An 18,495-nucleotide genomic window follows, 5' to 3' on the forward strand; every position below is an offset into this window, starting at 1 on the left:
GAGTTTCCCTTGCTGGTTGTCGCACGTGGTGGCAAGCGTGGTCACAGGACGACAGAGGCCGGGTCTGTGGAACCTTGCACCAAAGGAAATGGGCCCGACACGGGTTAGGGGATCGATGGGGAAGGCCGACACAGGAAGCGACCTCCGGGTGCGCGGATGTCGTGAGGCTAGGTTCACCATGCATGGTTAAAGAACTCGAATCGATTCGTCTGCCTCTCACAGTTTGAGATTGCTTGATCGCTATGTCACCCTGAGTAAATGAGGAATCTGATGATGACATGTTTGTTGAAGTATCTATATCTCATGTTTGGTTCTATGAATGCTTAGAATAGGTGGCTCAACCTAGACTGGTAAATGAACCTAGAACCGGAGCTAAAACTTGAAAGTAGGGTTACTAAGCGCTTTTGGCAAACAAACCCCTCAGCCAAACAGCCCTGCATGTCTAGAAGGAGGAGTAGTTTTTACTCCTATCGGTTAAGTCTTGTTGAGCTTAGCAGCTCAGCCTTGTTGTGGCTCCTGTTTTTCATGTGAAGTTGCTGCTTCCGACCCCTCTCTTGCTGGCGCTTGGCCGCCCCAGCTCCCGCCGGGCTGGACGGTCGAGTGGGACCCCTCCTCGAATGGCGAGGAGAGGAATCAGTGATGTCCCGGTTGGCCTCACCAGGGATGTCCGACCCCGACGAAGTCTTCCACTAGTGTTTTTCTCTGTTGTTTTTTTTGAACCTTGTAAAACCCTGATGTTGGATTTTATAGTCGAACTAAATCAGTAAATTTGTCTAACTCTTTGGACTCGTTGTATTCCCTGGAACCACTCACCTTCGTGTGAGTTGCTAAACTCGATCCTGTTCAAGTGGTTAAATCGGATGAAATCTGACGGCACCTCGTGTTAACTCGGCTTAGGCAGGAGTGTCGCATGTTAGGCGACTTAACCCTATCTAAGTCAAGCTAATCCGAAGTGGATCCGCCACAGTTTCCTTATGGTTAAATGAGGTTTTGGGGCTATGTGACTAATGGAAAGGTGAACCTTGCAGATGACGCATCGCATACGCTCCGGCTCCGTTCCTAGTGGCAGCAAGGTGCCTCCCCCACCTCCGCCTCCGACTACCCTTGAGTCGATCTTGGCGGCTCAAACCGAGCTGCTGAGGCACATCGCTCAGGGGCAGTAGCAGCAGCCCCAGGGAGGAAGGGCCCATCAACAGCCCCATGTTGCTCGCTACGAGGATTTTCTGGGGACCTAGCCTCATCTGTTTCACAAGACGGAGGACGCGCTTGACGCCGATGCTTGGATTCGTGCTATCGAGTCCAAGTTCTCCCTTCTCACCACCCATTGCCCGGATGAGAACAAGGTTCGGTTCGCCGCGCAGCAATTGCGTGGTTCTGCTCTCCTGTGGTGGGATCACTACCACGCCATGCAGCCGGCCGACCACGTCGTCGGTTGGGAGGAATTCAAGACGGCGTTCAAGGGCCATCACATCACTGAGGGTCTTCTGGAGCGCAAGCTCAACGAGTTCCTTGCTCTCACCCAGGGAGGCCGCGATGTCCTGCACTGTGCGCAGGCTTTCAATGACCTGTGTCGCTATGCAGGCTATCATGCGGACTCCGATGAGAAGAAGAGGGACCGCTTCCGCAGAGGCTTGAGTTTGGAGCTCAAGGAAAGGCTGAATCCCATCAAAGTGGATTCCTACAATGAACTGGTGAACCTGGCAATTTCCCAGGAAGATTGCATGAGGGCCCTCAAGGCCGACATGAAGAGGAAGGTCCCAATGCCGGCACCTGGCCCACCTGCCCAGAAATACAGAATGGTTCCCCCACAAGCGCCTCACAGGCCCGCACAGCTTGGGAGATGGGTTGCTCGACCTCCACCGCAGGCAACACCTCGTTCCCCCGGATTCCAGCCGCAAGGGCCCCGACCTGCTCTCCCTGTGCCGCCGTGCCCAGTCACGGGAAACCGCTGTTTCACTTGCGGGAACCCAGGACACTTTGCCTAGGACTGCCCCCGCAACAAGAATCAACGACCCGGTCAGAGCAACACACTGGGCAACAAGGGGAAGACGCCGAAGGTTCAGGTCTGACAAGGCCGGCTAAACTTCACCACCCTTGCTGAACTTCCAGAGGGCGCACCAGTGATGACGGGTACCTTTTCTATCTATAACCAACCCATCCTTATTCTGTTTGATTCGGGAGCATCTCATAGTTTCATTGGGACTAGAATCAGTGCTAAGTGTGGGTTAGATTTCTGTCACACCAAAGGTACTTACATAATCTCTACCTCGGGTGGGAAGGTAGCTTCACACCAAGTGAGCCGCAGAGTACCTATCCAGTTGGGGAGGACCCTTCTTAAGGAAGACCTTCTTACCCTTGGGATAGACGGAATAGATATTATCTTGGGTATGGATTGGATGACCCGACACCGAGTGACCCTAGATATCCCTGCCAGAGCAATCCATATAAATTCACCCAAGTATGGTAGCTCAACTATACACTTACCTCCCCGAGAGTGCCAAACTTCTTGTGCCTATTCCGTGTCTGAAGCCCGTTTATAAGATATCCCAGTGGTGTGCGAGTATCCCAATGTGTTTCCAGATGATTTGCCGGGTACTCCGCCTGATAGAGATATCGAGTTTGCCATTGAGTTGCAACCAGGTACTGCCCCAATTTCAAAGAGACCATACCGGATGCCACCAGCCGAACTGGCATAAATGAAAACTCAGTTGCATGAATTGTTAGAAAAGGGTTTTATTCATCCAAGTACATCACCTTGGGGTTGCCCCGCCCTGTTTGTGAAAAAGAAGGACAATAGTCTGCATATGTGTGTGGACTATCGACCTCTCAATGCGGTGACGATAAAGAACAAGTACCCACTACCCCGCATTGATGTTCTGTTCGATCAGTTAGCTGGAGCTAGAGTGTTTTCCAAAATTGACCTCTGTTCTGGCTACCATCAAATCAAGATCCACCCGTGCGACATTCCAAAGACTGCCTTCTCTACGCGGTATGGACTCTACGAGTACTTAGTCATGTCGTTTGGGTTTACTAATGCATCGGCTTATTTCATGTATCTCATGAATTCGGTGTTTATGCCCGAACTTGACAAATTCGTCGTGGTATTCATTGACGATATCTTGGTGTACTCGAAGAATGAGGAAGAACATGCAGAGCACCTACATACTATACTCCAACGTTTAAGAGACCACCAACTCTATGCCAAAATCTCTAAGTGTGACTTCTGGCTGGACAGTGTTAAATTCTTGGGACACACCATATCCAGAGACGGTATAGCAGTAGACCCAAGCAAAGTGCAAAAAGTAATGGACTGGAAGCCGCCCACTTCAGTGCATCAGATTCAAAGTTTTCTTGATTTAGCAGGTTACTACCGTCGCTTCATTCCCGACTTCTCAAAAATATCTAAGCCAATGACGGAACTGCTGAAGAAAGGAAGTAAGTTTGTGTGGAGCGACAAATGTGAAGAAGCTTTCCACACCTTGAGACAATTATTGACCTCTGCGCCAGTTTTAGCTCAGCCCGACACCACCAGGCCATTTGACATGTATTGCGATGCCTCTGGCACTGGACTTGGTTGTATTCTTATGCAAGACAGCCGAGTCATTGCCTATGCCTCGCGAGCGTTACGGTCACATGAGTTGAATTACCCCACCCATGATCTCGAGTTAGCAGCAGTCGTTCATGCTTTGAAATTATGGAGGCATTATCTCATGGGAACCCGATGCAACATCTACACAGATCACAAGAGTCTTAAGTATATATTCACGCAAGCAGACCTCAACATGCGTCAGAGAAGATGGTTAGAATTAATCAAGGATTATGACCTAGAAGTGCATTATCACCCAGGTAAAGCCAACGTAGTTGCAGATGCTCTCAGCCGCAAGATCCATTGTAACTGCTTATCGACGATTAATTATGCCGAGACCCTGTGTCATGAAATGGCTAAACTCAACTTGAAAATTGTTCCACACGGCACCTTAAGTCATATTTTTCTGGAGCCCACCCTGCTTGACCAAATAATTCTAGCACAACTAGAGGACAAAGAGATAAACCTTATCAAAGGAAAACTTGCACAGGAGGATGAGGGATATAAACGCTTCCGACAGGATTGGAAAGGAGTGGTACATTATGAAGCTCGACTTGTAGTTCCAAATGATCTCGAGCTTAAGAAACAAATTCTGGACGAAGCACACCTTTCCAAGTTCTCGATTCATCTCGGTAGTACCAAGATGTATCACGACCTCCGACAAAATTTCTGGTGGAGTGGGATGAAACTTGACATTGCACGATATGTTTCAGAGTGTGATACCTGTCAGCGAGTCAAGGCAAGCCACTTGAGGGTAGCTAGCCCCTTGTAGCTGCTGCCTATTCCCTTGTGGAAATGGGAAGACATAAGCATGGACTTTATAGTCGGACTACCCAATACCTCCCGCAAGCATGACTCCATATGGGTTATAGTAGACCGACTAACCAAAACAGCACATTTCCTTTCAGTACACACCACCCACGCCATACAGAAATATGCAGAACTGTACCTTGACCGGATTGTTTCCTTGCATGGTGTACCTAAAACGATCATCTCCGATCGAGGTAGTCAGTTTGTAGCACGCTTTTGGGAGCAGTTGCAGTTTTCACTTAGCACTAAATTGATTCGTAGTTTCACATATCATCCTCAGACCGATGGCAAACTGAAAGGGTTAATCAGATTTTGGAAGATATGTGACGCGCCTGTGCTATTCATTATGACAAGAACTGGGACAAGTGTTTGCCATTAACGGAATTTTCCTACAACAATAGTTACCAAGCTAGCCTGAAAATGGCACCTTTCGAGGCCTTGTATGGACGCAGATGCCGAACCCCACTAAGCTGGTCGCAACCTGGAGAGCGAATGGTGTATGGACCTGACCTGGTCTTGGAGGCCGAAGAAAAAGTGAGAGTTATCTGCGAAAATCTCAAGGCCACCTAGTCTCGATAGAAGAGCTATTCCGATCAAAGAAGAAGACCTATCCAATTTGAGGATGGGGATTTTGTATACCTACGGATTTCACCGACCAAAGGCGTACAACGTTTTGGAGTAAAGGGAAAGTTAGCCCCGCGCTATATTGGTCCCCATGAGATCGTAGAGGTGTGTGGACCCTTAGCGTATCGAATTAAACTTCCAGAGAAGATTGCAGCGATACACGATGTTTTCCATGTCTCACAACTCAAGAAATGCATCCGGATTCCAACTGAAATCATTGCCCCGGAAGAATTGGAGCTCGAACCCAATTTATCATATAAAGAGTATCCTGTCAAGATCCTCGACCGGAAGGAAAGACATACTCGTCGGCAAATGGTGAAAATGTACAAAATCCAGTGGAGTAACCATACGGAAGACGAAACGACATGGGAGATGGAAGAGTATCTCAACGCTAACTTCTTCGGTTTCTTTTCGATCAGGGAGGTACGTTGCACCAGCCACACTAGTTCTTTCTGCACTTGAATCTCGGGGTGAGATTCCTTTAAGGGGGGTAGGCTGTAACAACTCTACCTAAATTAAGTGCTTTTAACTATAAACCAGTGGTTAATCCCTAATTAAAGAGGTGAAATGACCATTATGACCCTAAGAAGCTCTTTTTGGAGTTTGGAATAAAACATGGAATTTTATATACAAACTTAAGTTTATGCCCAAATAAGAGTTGTAAAACTTTTTAATTCAAACAACTTTCGTTAAAGACCTTTGACTGATTCGGAGTGGAAGGAAGTTAAAAACCGCAATCAAAACCGGAATACTCAAGAACTCTAAAAACCTCGTAAGTCCTGGAATTAGAGTTTTCCTCCATCTTTGCAAGCTTTTATCTCACAAATTCCTATCTAAACTCAAGGCAGGCCCTTAATGAAGTTGTAGTACCTCGAGTGTGTTTCAACTTTGTTACACTGACCCAGGTCCAACTCGGGCCAAAACCTGTTCAAAACCTCGGTCAAAGTAAGGTAAAACAGTCAACTCATCCCTGATGCCTTAAAATCCTAAGTCTGGAATTCTAGACTTTTAGCAAACTTTGGCATGAAATATCTTCAAATCCTTTCACAATCTAAACTGACACCTTAAGCAAAGTTTAAAGAACGTCCAGTTTTGAGCAAGTTTGTTTAAAAGAGTTTTGGAAGTTGTGTTGAAAAATCCGGAAAAAGATCTCCCCAAAGCTGGTCGGGCTTGCTGCCCGAAGGGAGCCTCGACGCCCGCGCGCCAGAGCACGTTCGCTCGCGCGCCGCGCGCCACGTGGCCGTCGGCCATCGGCAGCTCGCCGGCGCCCTATCACTGGCGTGATAGCGATAGGGCGAAGGCCACGGTGCCCAACCCGCACCTGCGACAGGACGGGGCGAACGCTGGGCTAGCCAACCGCCGGCCGTGCGCGTGTCGTCTTCCGCCTGCCACGGCTCTGCTCCACCAACCCCGTTCCGCCCGTCCGCCGGAGAAGCTGCCACGCCCACGGCGTCCCGCGCCTCCGCCTGCTCGCCCAACCCCCATGGTAGACCTCCTCCTCGTCCGCCCAATAGACCAGAAGCCCCAGACGCGCGTCGCCCAAGGCCAATCACCGCCGGAGACCACCTGGAGCTCCGCCTCCTCTGCCCAATGGCGCCGCTGGCCAATGGCCGCCTTGCTCGCGCACTCGCCGCTCTTGGCCTTATCCCTCCCCTACGGGAGCCCCGCCTCGACCCTCCGCTCCACCCCGGCCCTATAAAAGGGTCCCCCTCACCGGCAACGCCACCCCTTTGCCATCGACCGCACACGCGCCACCGCTTTCTCCTCTGCGCCGCAGCTGAGCTCCCGTGGAGCTCACCCCTCTGCGCCACCCCGCACTTCGGCGACTTCACTGCCACACTCTTGAGGAAGTTTCCCTCTCCGCTCAAGCCACTTCTCCCAACCCACCAGCCGCCTGTTCCTCCGCATGGTGCTAGAGCTTGCTTGTTGTCCATAAGAAGCACTGCCGCCGCCAGAGCACCGTCGAACCTCGCCGCCGCCCAAGCCTTAGCGCCTTAGCCCTTCCGCCAAATCCTGTTCCTTCCCGACCCCAAGACTTCACCCGTAGGCCTAAAGGTAAGCTGCTGACCCCCTTCTCGGTTCGTCCGACCCCTTTTCTTTTCGTTTCGCCCGACCCCTTTTCTTTTCGTTTCGCTCGACCCCTTTTTCCGTCTTGCCCAACCCTGTCAGTTTCGCCGACCCTTATCCGCCTCGCCCGAGGGCTCGGCTGTATCTTTTTCTTTGACCCGAGGGTATCTGCGTAATATTTTGGGGACTTCTCTGTGTTAAATCCGAGGACCCCGGTACAGTTATTCCTTAAGTCTAAGGGTCAGATCATAAGTTTCTCCCAATCCGACCCTTTTATCATGTTCTCCACCAACTGAAGTTGGACTCCCCCACCTTTCCTGTAGCTTTGCTACAAGTGTCTGAGCTAAAACGTGCAAGTGTTGTTGAAATAACCATCTAAAATGTTTAACCCCTGCATTGCACTTCCGTGTAGAGCTAAATCTCACCGACGGAACTTACGAGCTCCACCCGGCACCGGAAGAAGACCCCGCTGCGGAGCTTCACCCCTTCGAAGGCGAGCCCGAACCAGAGCAAGACCCCGTGGACTCACAAGCTTTTCCTGAAGGCAAGCCCCGGAGCATAAATTCCTATCTTGAATACTTGCAATACTATTGAATGCTTTGATTGTGCATTTACGTTTCTAGGAGTTGTAATGAAACCTTGGATGCATGAACTTAGTACCTTGTTTGAATATTAGTTGCTAAAGTCGAGTAGTTACAATGCTTAATAGGCATCGGTAAAAGTCGAGTGATTTCCTATCACTCGCGAGTTATAGGAGTTGAATGGACTTATGTTGCAAACTATAAGGACGACGGACGGGGTCAGGCTTATGTTCGATACTTGGTGGTTTTTCCCGTGTGTCTAAATGAAATTGATCTAAGGTTGAAACGTGTCGGCGTTCGTGATCAAGTGTTTGAAAGTACTAATCTCATACCTAGTATGGGATAGGGAAGCCTAGTACCTGATTGAACTGGGGCGTGGCATACCCTCCGGCTGTCCTTGGAACGTCGTTCCCATGGTGCATCATGTGGGTGCAAGTGCGGTCATAGTACGGCAGAGGCCGGGATTATGGAGCATTGCAAGCCAAAGGCAGTTGGCCCTGACACGTGCCTAAGGGATCGATGGGGACGGCTGACAAATGAAGCGACCCTTCGTGGTGCGCAGATGTCGTGAGATTAGGTTCGCCATGCATGGTTAATAAATTCGAATCAATTCGTTTGCCTCTCACAGTTTGGGACTACTTGATCGCTATTCTACATTGAGTAACGATGAAACATGATTAAGAGATTAAGTTGATGTTTGTCATAAATTGCTTGGAAACTATGCTTGCTTAGAATAGATGCTAATCTAGACTGGATGAAGAACGTAGAACATGAGCTAAAATATTGAAAGTAAGGATCAACTGTAGACGCTTTTGGCAAAGCAAACCCAAAGCCAGAAGGCCTTTCATGTCTAAGTTTTGGTGAAAAATAGCTATCACCCAGCGGGTCAGTCTTGCTGAGTACTAGTTGCTCAGCCTTGTTGTGGCTTAATCTTTTCAGGTGATGTCAATAGTTTGGTTGCTGGCACCACTTGGCCTACCCAGCTCCCTCCGGGCTGGACAGTCGAGTGGGATCCCTCCTCGGATGGCGAGGGAAGGGATTTTTTATGTCATGATCGGCTCCGTCGTGATGTCATGTATCGACGTTTAGCTTCCGCTTGTTTTAATTGACTTTTTGAACCTTGCATCCTATTTTGAATTTTAGAACTCTGATGTAATAATTTAAGAGACTAAGTTATGTGATGGAATGTTGTAATCTCTGTGCTACTCACCTTCGCGTGAGCGATGCTTCTCGATCCTGTTCAGGTGGTTAATCGGATGAAATCCGACGGTCGACCAGGTTGACTTGCTTTAAAAGTGCATAATCGCGTGTTAGGTGACTTCAATGCATTTTAGTCAGGTTAATTTGGGCGGTTCCGCCACACCATTGCTCCCCCACGGCCATGGGCGAGCTGCGCCGGCCACTGGAGGAGCTCCACTGGGAAGGGCGCTGGGTGCTGCTCGAGTGCCGGGGGCACGGGCCGCTGCTGCCCCGCGGCCAAGGGGCGAGCCGCGCCGGCCGCCGCCATCCTCCTCCACCACCACCATTTCCTAGCGTCGGATCCCGCTGTGCAGTGCTCCTTTTGCTAGGGTTTGCTGCATGTTGCAAGCGTATGTTTCAAGTGTTTCAGATGTTTCAGAAGAATGTTGCAAATGTTTCATGTTGATGTTGCAAAGTAGATATAGATGTTGCGATGTTGCATATGTTTCACACACATGTTGCAAGTGTTTTATCTGAATGTTGCATTTTCAATGAGAGATTTGAATGTTCCATGTAACACGAAACAAATGTTGCGGCGGATTTTTTTCCTCATCATCAACAGATGGCTAATAAATTTTTTTCAACATGTTTTTTGATGTTGCAAACAGTGATTTTCTATGTTGCAAGCGTTTATTTTCTATATTGCAGATATTATTTTTTTAATGTTGCGATGGAGCAACCGAGCGTCCGATGGAAAGTTTTCCCATCGAACGTCCGGGCGCTAGCAGCGCCTAAATAAAAATAGGGCTGCAGGTCCTTCGTACCGCTAGCTGCTGCTAACAATTTGGAACACCCGCGGAACTTTTACACGCAAGGAACTCTCGTATGCAGGTCGCACGATTTGTGTGAGAAGATCTATGTGTTCACGGCTTCACGTATATATGGCGTGCAGTCTCCTTTTCGACCACGATTACATCATATAGGATATATCTTTGATTTTTGCTACTATTCCATCCTCCTGTTAGTTCAGGCAATATATATATGTAATGATTTACGAGCGTACACTTGCAAAAGGTACGTGAACCCAGAACCATGGACGCCGCCGGAGGATCACTAGGCGACGATGCGCAGCTCGCCACGCTGCGGGACGTCTTGGCCGCGCTCGGCGCCACGGCCCCGCGGCTCGTCTACCGGAAGACGCTCCACAGGGCCGACGTCAACATGAGCCAGACGCGGCTGCTGATTCCCTGCAGGTCGGACGACGGCGACGCCAGCGCGCTCACGGCGTTCCTCACTGAGGGCGAGAAGGAGCGCGTGCGCGAGCACCACGAGGTCCGCGAGGGCCACCTCTACGGGATCGAGGTGCCGGTCTACGACCGCCACGGCCAGCGGTTCGGCATGAGGCTGAATTGGATTGAGGCGAGCAGGGCCTACCGGTTCTCCGGCACCGGGTGGGAGCTTTTCCTGAGAGACAACCAGCTCCCGGAAGCCATGGCTGCGGCGGAAGAGATTGGATGGAAGTTGGAGATCGAGCTATGGGCGTTTCGCTTGACCGAGCTGCAGCTGCGGGAGCGCCGCGCGGATATAGTTGGCCAGCCGGGCCGCCCGGCACGGCACTGGCACGGGCACTATCTGGCACGGCACTATATGGCACGACACTATATGGCACGAGTACTTAACCGTGCCGTGCCGTGTTGTGCCGCCGTGCCTAACTGTCGGCACAGGCACGGCACTAACAGGCAGTTAGCGTGCCGTGCCGTGCCACAGGGCACGGCGGCACTGCAGTGCCCGTGCCGGCCCTGGCACTAAATGTGCCTACCACAAGTCCATAATACCACTCTTTTTACACAGAATTACAAGCACAATCCAAAACTATTAAGATTCACAAGTAGTGGAGAACTTATCTTGTTGTATTCACAAATTTGTAACAAAGTCACAAGTCACAACCCAGTCACACAGTCATAGAGATAACAAAATAACATTTTATTGGGAGCTTTAGTGCAATGGCTGCCTCATTAAAAACCTATCTAGGTAAAACTCACCCTTGTGAGAAACCCTAGACAGGAAAAAAGAGTACAACCCAGCTCCAATTATAAAGTTCATCACAGTCCATGAGTCCAGTACTTAATATTACAGTCCCATTACATAAATGATAACTAATCAAGATAAAGTTCTTCAAAAGCTTCTTCAAGTTCCTTGTCCTCCACCATGTGTTGCAGCCTTACTTCTGCAGCCTCCCAGTCTTTGATGCAGGTGAGCATCTCCACCATGTCAGGCTTTAGCTTCCTCCGCCGCTCCTCGATGATCCTGCCAGTCATACTAAAAGTGGATTCTGAAGATATGGTTGAAACAGGAACTGTTAATATATCCTTAGCCATGGTTAACAACACTGGATATGTGAGTTTGTGTTGATGCCACCAGTTCAAGATGTTAAAATCATCATCTAAATGATTCACTGTGTCACAGTCCAAGTAAGAAACAAGTTCAGAAACATTACCACCTGAAGAACTGGCAGCATGCAAAAGGGCAGTTGCAGATGTATCTCTAGCCATGCTTAGAGTAGCAACTAGAGAATGCATGCCACCAGCAGAACCAACATCATCATCATCATAAATTTCATCCCAAGCAGACCTTTTCTTACTAGATAGGTTAGGAGGTACAGTCCTCCTCAACCTAACACCTCCATATTTCTCCTCATACTTGTTGTAGACATCAGTAAGTCAAGCTCTAGTGCTAACCTGGTAAGCACTGTAATCTGTACTGGTAAGGGTACCCAACCTCCTGAGCACTCTATTGAAACCTTTCATTTTAGCTCTAGGGTCCAGGATGAATGCAAAAGAATAAAGCAAAGGTATGTCCCTCCAGTATTTGTTATACTTGTCTATCATAGGTTGAACCACATGTCTGATGTGAGTATCATTAGCATAATTCTTTAAGTGCATAGCAATCTTAACAAGATAATGAATCATAAGTGGAGATGTAGGATAGTACACACCAGACAATGTAACTGTAGCATCATAAAAAAGTTCAAGAAATCTTAGCACTTTTTCTGCCATAGCCCAATTATCATCAGATAAAAGCAACTGATCACCTTCAACCCTAGGATATTGAGCAACTATGAAAGTTGTGAATGGGACCTTATGAGGAAACAAATGCTTAAGCATTAGATATGTAGAATTCCACCTAACTTCCATGTCTAGCTGAAACTTTCTAGGCCTAACACCAGTGGCAATGCAATAACTTTTATATGCAGCAATTCTCTGATTAGATGAGTTTAAGAAAGATATTGCAATTCTAAACTTCTCAATCAATGGCTTAAGAGCAGTTAGAGCCTCCTTAACAATCAGATTGATAATATGGCATGCACAACGCTGATGCAAGAACAAAGAATTAATTGAATGTGCATTGTCATCCCTATCATCATCCACAACTTCAATACCAAGATATTTAGAAAGAACAGGTCTAAGCTTTTGCATGGCTGAAACATTAGATGATGCATTGTCCAAAGTAACAGCAAAAACTTTTTCAGTCAAACAATAGTCATCAAGACAGATGCAACACGATCAGCAATATTTTGACCATTGTGTGAACAATCAATCAGCCTAAGACCAAGCACTCTCTTCTCTAGTTGCCAATCAGAGTTTATGTAGTGAGCAACAACACTGAGGTAGTCCTCTTTGGCATTACCAGACCAAATATCAGAGGTTAGACACACACAATTAACACCAGCAGATTTCACAATCTCAACAAGCTTAGCCTTGCAATCATTGAAGTATTTTAGCAGTCTCTAGTGGTGGTTTGCCTAGATACTGCAACAAATTTAGGATTATGAGCAGTTCTAATGTAATCTTCAAATGCATAAGATTCACCCAAAGAGACAGGAACATCAAGCCTAGCAAGCAGTCTAACAAGTTGAGTACGGGCAACTATAGGACAGTACTCCCAATTACGAATACTACCATCAGGATTAAAAGAGATTTGTGACTGAGACATGTGAGTTTTCTCACGCCTTCTAGGGCATCTATCCCTATGGCGGGTGAGGTGACCAGTGCCACCACTAGAGCGCCCAGAGTACTCTTTAGAGCAATGGATGCATTTAGCTCCATACCTTACCTTCTTACCGTTCACCATTTTGAATATCTTCTTGAAATCAAGCCACACAACCGAGGTAGAGGGGCGTGAGCGCTTACCGTTGTTCTCTTCCCCGTCCCCGTCCACTGCTTGGTCATCGCATGGCTCAAGGATGATGGGAGGTTGAGCCACACGGCCGAAGAGCTCGGCGGCATCCTCGCGCATGTCATCCTCGTCATCATCTCCGGCCAACCCGCAAAGCCGTCTCTCTTGGTTTGACCCACCCTGAACCGTCTCGTCGTCGTCGGATCCGGCCATCGTCACACGCCCGCGCCCCGGTTCCTCAACGGCTACACAAAAAGAAGAGTTAGGATTAGCCGGTTAGGGATAAGGGGTCAATTGAGCAAGGGTTAGGGTTAGGGTTAGGGTTTCCTACCTTGATAGCCGGAGCACCGGAGTCACCGGCGACGTTGACGAAGCACAGATCCAGCGAGACCGACTACGGATCCGGCGAGTTCTAATGCGGATCCGGCGAGATCGACGCGGGGCCGAGACCTGGCGAGGCCGACACGGAGATGACGAGAAGGACGACGCGAAGCGAGAATGCGAGATCAAGAATAGCCATAGGTGATAGGAGTATACATGGCCGTGCCGTGTGCAAGTGCCGGCGGAGGCCGGAGGCCACCGGAGGAGGAGGAGAAGGGCAGAAGGGAGGGGATCCGGGGAGGGAGGCAGAGAGCGAGAGAGCCGGAGAGTCGGAGAGAGAGAGGAGAGCGAGCGAAGAGAGAGAGAGGAGCGGCGCAAATGACTGAATGAGCTAGGGTTTACCGTCGCGCGCCGTCGGCCTCCCTTATATACGCGCCCCCGCCAACGGTCGGATCCAACGGTCGGATGGAGCGGGGGCGGCGGATCCGACGGCTGATAGCCGTTTGGCCGTGCCTTAAGCGGGCCGGCCCATTTAGCGTGCCGTGCCCGTGCCGGCACTACGGGCCGAATTGGCGGCCCAGACAACGCACTAACGCCGTGCCGGGCCTGGCACTGGCACGATGGTTCACGGGCCGGGCCGTTTTCGGGCCGTGCTTCTTCGTGTCGTGCTCGGGCCGGCCCGTAGTGTTAGTGCCAAATGGAAATCTATACGCGCGGAGGGCGACCACCACCCTGACGGCGTACTAGGGGTGGCGATTCTGATAAGGATTTAGCTAGGCCATGGGGCGAATGATGTGCGAATTTGGTTTGTATATTGCCCTTCTTGTTAGATGATGATCTGCTTTAATGCAATGCAATTAAACGGGTGTTTGGATCTTTAGTTCTAACTAAAATATATGTCATATCAAATATACGAAGGCTAGTTAGGAGGACTAAACATGAGCTAATTATAAAACTAATTACACAGATGGAGACTAATTCACGAGACGAATCTATTTAGCCTATTTAATCCATCATTAGCACATGTTTACTGTAGCATCACATTATCAAATCATGGACTAATTAGGCTTAATAGATTCATCTCGCAAATTAGTCTCCATCTATGCAATTGGTTTTGTAATTAGCCTATGTTTCATACTCCTAATTAGTATCTAAACATTCGATGTGACAGGAATTTTAGGAGGTGCTAAAGAAACAAACACCCCCTAAGTTTTGAAGTTTTGAGTTGCTTAATGTAGCCTCCTTTAATGTCAATTTTGTTGGCAGCAGCATATCTCTTCGAAATTGTTTGAATCTCTAATAGGGTGTTTGGTTTAAGGAATGAAGTAATCTATCATCTTCTCATTTCTCACTTTGTTGTTTGGTTTGCGAAATAGAATGAGTTAATCCGTCTTGGGTTCATCCTACCAAAATTGAAGAATAAACTTAGGATGCACCTCCTCATCTAGATTTGGGGAACCAGCCCATGGTTCACTTTTTCTAAATTTTCCAAGAGTAAACGTCACCAAGATCAAAACATACCAACAAAACTACTCTGAATAGGTTCAGCCGTACATAAGTCATAGCAGATAAAAAAGAGCACCAACATATTATCACAAAATGCACATTACAAGACTTCATACTTGCATAACCGTTCTGCTACGTTTATGACTGCCATACAATGAGAAACAAAGAAGACCGAATCAATTAGCATGTAGCAGATAATAAGAAGGGCAGGGGGGGTATGAGGTGATTTTGCATAACTACTAACAATGATTTGCCTAAGAATAATACTTTGACTAACTGAGAATAAAGGGCAGGGGGGTATGAGGTGATTTTGCATAACTACTAACAATGATTTGCCTAAGAATAATACTTTGACTAACTGAGAATAGTACTTTGCCACAAGAATAGCACTTTGCATAAAATGAGAGAAAGACGCTTTGTACATAATTTATATTAACACGAATGCCCCCGTTCATCGTCATGACACAGCCTCTTCCTATGTGCTGTTATTTCTGTTCTTATAGCAGCTGAGACCGTTGGATCATCATCAAATGATGCTGCTGCAGGAAACACAGCTCTAGTACCCTCTAGTCTATGAGTAATGCCTATAGCAAAATTAAAAGCTTCACCTTTTACACAAAGCTAAATTGATAAGCTATAAATTCTTAATTTATAGATCATACCCCCAAACTTGCTTATCCATGGTTGCTAAATTTCTATATTGTATAGCCTACAATGCTTCATCGTAGGACCTAAATTGCTGAATTATAGAATCTAATATCTCTGACCTCGATTATAGAGAACTGGCACACCCTAGTTGCATAGTGGCTCATATAATTGCCTAAATTATAAACTTAGTACTAAAAAATATGCATATACCATACTATACCTACCACATTGGATGAGGACACACCACCAAGCTGACATCTTTGTCCTCTAGCCAATGCCTAAGCTGCAACCAGATATGGAAGAAAAGGGAAGACATTAGTTCACAGGTAACAAAAAAACAGATCAGTGTGACTTCTGGATAGCTAACAAGTACTGCATGCATGTTCAGTATATGCTAGTAGAGTAGGCTAGCTAAAAAATAAATGGCCATCAGGCAGCCACAGCACCTGCCAGCTATGGTGATGGTGTTCTAACTAAATTTTTTTTAAAAAAACCCTCAAAAAGCAACATGAATCTAATTAGAAAAAATGCTATTATCTGCACATGTTACTATAACTAATGTCAATTTAGATTAAATGTTACTCGAACTACTCAGAACTACTTTGTATGTTAATATAACCACTGAAAATTTTTTTGTATTATCAATGCCTGATGATGCCTAATGCCTGTTGAATTGTATTATTTCCACACATTCCTGTAAGCGCGAAAAATTAACCTACAAAAATAGATTATTCTGCAGTCTGCACCACTTGACAAAAAAAGGTGAACTGCTCTGAACAAGGATGTTGTTGCAGGGACTACTATATCACACACAAAAAAAGTGTGCAGCATGCATAAACATGCTACTTCTGAAATTATTCCTGAACTAGTGTTAATACCATGCATTAGAGCAACTCCAAGAGTACCTAAAAAATTCTTCCCAAAACTATATATTGGGAGTTCTCCTAAAAAAATTTCCCCCAAAAACATATCAATCTACAGCAGATCGCTAATAAATTGCCCCCAATATTTCAAAACAGGCCACATCATCGTATTGGGCCCATCAGAAGGGACGCGTGGGCGTGCGGGAATCAGGATTGGGGGAGGAACGCCAACGCTAAAATATACGCGGTGGCAGATTGTTTTTTAGCGTCGCTAAAATATTGGGGAAGGTTTGGGTGAACTGTTGGAGTTCGTTTTTTCTCTTTTTCTCCTTAAAAAAATATTGAGGGTAAGATTAGCAACCTTTTGGAGTTGCTCTTACAAGGGAAAAAAGTATGCGAACTAGCTCAGACCAACTGGGATCGAAAAAACTCACAATGCTGCTAGGACTGCTCTGAATTTCCAGTGTACATCATGCATCCAGCGAAAAACAAAGTGTGGGAAGCCTAAAGCTCAGGGCACCTGTGATCGGAATCAGACCTTCGTGTGCAATGTTCCTCTCCTTGCACCTACTTCTCTTCCGCTCCAGAAGTCAGTTCCTGAATTAAAAATGATGCGAAAAACAAAGAGCACGATGAGTGGGGATCCTTCCTTGGGGGAAATCCGTGACAATATGAAACACATAGTCGAGTGGATGTCTCACCTTATTCCCGCAACTCGTCTGCCATTGGGTATTCGGCCGGATTGGACGCGCAGTGGAGAAATCGCCAGACACCAAAATGAAACAGGGAGAGACCGCTCAGATCAGTCAGATTTGGGACGCCTCCCCGCGCATGGAAATTAAAAACCCCAGAAAAAAAATCGAATGTAGATGTCTCACCTTATGCACGCAAATCAAATTTATTCGGCCAGATTGGGACGCACAATGGAGAAATCACCAGAACCCAAAACGATAACAGGGGCAGGGGAAACATTCAGATCAGACGAGATTCGCGCGCGACGAACAAAAACCCGAATCGTAATGTAGATGTCTCACCTACATGCGTGCCCCCGCTCCTCCTCTACCACCGAATTCTCACGCCCGCTTGTTATGACCCTTGGCCGTCGGCGATCGCCGTCGACGTGAGCACACGACAAGAGGATCAAGGGACGATAACGTGGAGCAGAGGAAAGGTTCCTTACTTCCGTGTTCTATTTTTCCTGTTGTCTTTGTTCGTTCCTAACTCGATACACCAGACAGCCTATATACACGTCTGTCCTTGGCCTTTGACCCATAACACACTCAAAGTAGAAAACGCTTACACACTCGTAAAACATAATACAGGAAATACGTCTTATATACTTTACACCACCGCCGTAACACCTCCCGCCACTCCAGAAGTTGCTTGTCCCCAAGCAACAGCATCACGAAAACGCTGCTTGAGCACATAGTAGTCCTCCTAGGTTGCTGATGTAGTAGGCAACAAAGTCTACTTGATCAACATCAGTGGAACCGCTGAGCTTCCCTTTTTGACCAAGCGTCGATCCAATATCTGTTCTGGAGATACATCCACAGAAGAGAGGTCCGTAATTTCTGGCAATTCTGAATAAACTGGTGAGAAGTCCGGAGTAAACGGTCTGAGCTGAGAACTATGAAAAACCGAGTGTATCTGACTTGTGGCCGGCAAGTCCAACTTGTAAGCTGTTGCACCAATACGCTGCAAAATCTTATAGGGTCCAAAGAATTTAAAGGCAAGCTTCGGAAAGGGTCGATTCACCAAAGATGATTGAGCATATGGTTGTAGTGTCAATAGAACCTGATCTCCCACCTGAAATTCACGATCAGACCACTTTTGGTCAGCATATAGCTTCATGCGGTTTTGAGCAGCAACCAACTGTTCCTTCAGCATAGCAAAGTGTGCCTCTCTGTCTTGAATCAAGTCAGCCACTGATTGATGTGTAGAGTCTGGTACTACCATGCCCAATCCCACATTGGGTTCATACCCATATAATGCCTTGAAAGGGGAACAGCCGATTGCAGTATGAAAAGAGGAATTATACCAAAGCTCGGCCAAAGAGAGCTAGGATTTCCATCGTATTGGAGACTGTTGCACTGCACAACGGAGGTACATCTCCAAGCATTGATTGACTTGCTCC

General features: G+C 47.4%; 1 long non-coding RNA gene across 4 annotated transcripts; it reads right to left on the reverse strand.

The window, feature by feature from the left end:
- Positions 1–10,787: 10,787 nt before the first annotated feature.
- Positions 10,788–17,554, reverse strand: LOC101755793. 4 transcript variants are annotated; one of them, XR_002676757.1, is made up of 6 exons: positions 17,396–17,554; positions 17,063–17,080; positions 16,882–16,958; positions 15,723–15,781; positions 13,355–13,473; positions 12,646–13,268 (listed from the first exon to the last, which is right to left on the reverse strand). It is a non-coding gene; the product is annotated as an uncharacterized LOC101755793 (long non-coding RNA). The 4 variants fall into 4 exon arrangements; XR_002676758.1 differs by having other exon boundaries at positions 16,796–16,958; XR_002676759.1 differs by lacking the exons at positions 12,646–13,268; positions 13,355–13,473 and adding an exon at positions 10,788–11,166.
- Positions 17,555–18,495: the final 941 nt, after the last annotated feature.

The sequence above is a fragment of the Setaria italica genome, chromosome III, assembly GCF_000263155.2.
Source record: "Setaria italica strain Yugu1 chromosome III, Setaria_italica_v2.0, whole genome shotgun sequence".
Taxonomy (NCBI): Eukaryota; Viridiplantae; Streptophyta; class Magnoliopsida; order Poales; family Poaceae; genus Setaria; species Setaria italica.